This window comes from Pteropus vampyrus, unplaced genomic scaffold (assembly GCF_000151845.1).
Source record: "Pteropus vampyrus isolate Shadow unplaced genomic scaffold, Pvam_2.0 Scaffold9, whole genome shotgun sequence".
In the NCBI taxonomy this organism is placed as follows: domain Eukaryota; kingdom Metazoa; phylum Chordata; class Mammalia; order Chiroptera; family Pteropodidae; genus Pteropus; species Pteropus vampyrus.
The window spans coordinates 9473988-9475055 of record NW_011888790.1 but is presented as its reverse complement, the minus strand read 5'-3'; the positions used below and the strand labels follow the sequence as shown (position 1 = coordinate 9475055).

The 1068-nt window shown below is 38.8% G+C and overlaps 1 pseudogene; it reads right to left on the bottom strand.

Annotated features, from left to right (window-relative positions):
* Positions 1–949: 949 nt before the first annotated feature.
* On the bottom strand, positions 950–1068 carry LOC111730206 (annotated as a pseudogene).

Below are 1068 nucleotides of genomic sequence, written 5' to 3'. Positions count from 1 at the left end.
AGCAGGTATGAAAAGGAAACCCATGAAGAGGTCAGGCCAGAGCGACACACCCTGACCACATCACACAGGACCAAGATCAATCAGCAGGGTCTGGGCCACTGGTGTCAGCAGCAGCCTGTTTCCTGCAACTGAAATCCTCTCACTAACATTCTAACATTTGTGTGACTAAATCCTTTCCGCCAATGCATAGCTTAAACATCACCTCTTCCAGGAAGTTTTTCCTGATCTTCCACATGGAAGAACTTCTCTCTGCTTTGTCTATCACTTTATTTACAGGCTGTCCAAATGACCACGCAGGATGCGCACTGCACAATTTACCCAACCCTGCATGACAGCTCAACAAATCCATTCATATGTATGAATGCACCATATCTTTTCTACTTGTCTTTAAGCAACTAGAGGTCACAATTCTTATTGGTTTTATCTAATTGCCTCTATCAGTCTGGATTTGGAATGTCAATGATCTATTAGGTCAATGAGAAACATTAAGAAAATTTATATATATTTTTATAAAATTGGTGAGAACTTGTTAAAAGTGTGTTTTTAACAGTGTTCAGATATGATGTGAGTGAGGTATTGACCTGCCATATTTGGTGAAGCTGTTCATTCAGCTGTTTCTTTTTTTTTTTTTAATTTTAAAAATTCACTTTATGTTGTCTCATGACTATTTCACAACTTCAGAGGATTCACAAGAATCCAATCTGTTGATGTTACCATTGAGTTTATTATTTTTGGTAATTCCGCAAGTGTGTTGTGTCTTCCCATTAAGAACTTGTTCCAGTATTGCATATTTGAAACATTGAATTATCAGTACTATCTACTTTGAGAGATTCTGTATCATAGGAACTACCCCACTGTTATTTATTTTTTTTAGGTGAGGCAACCCTTGGTTGACCTCATAGATTGCAAGGATTTTGTCAGTTTATAATCCCTTGCTTTTTATTTTTTATGCCTACAGTACCTGGTCTTCCTAGGTGTTCTCTCATCCAAGTACTAACCAAGCCTGACCCTGCTTAGCTTCCGAGATCAGACAGGATCAGGCGTGTTCAGGGTGGCATGACCGTAGAC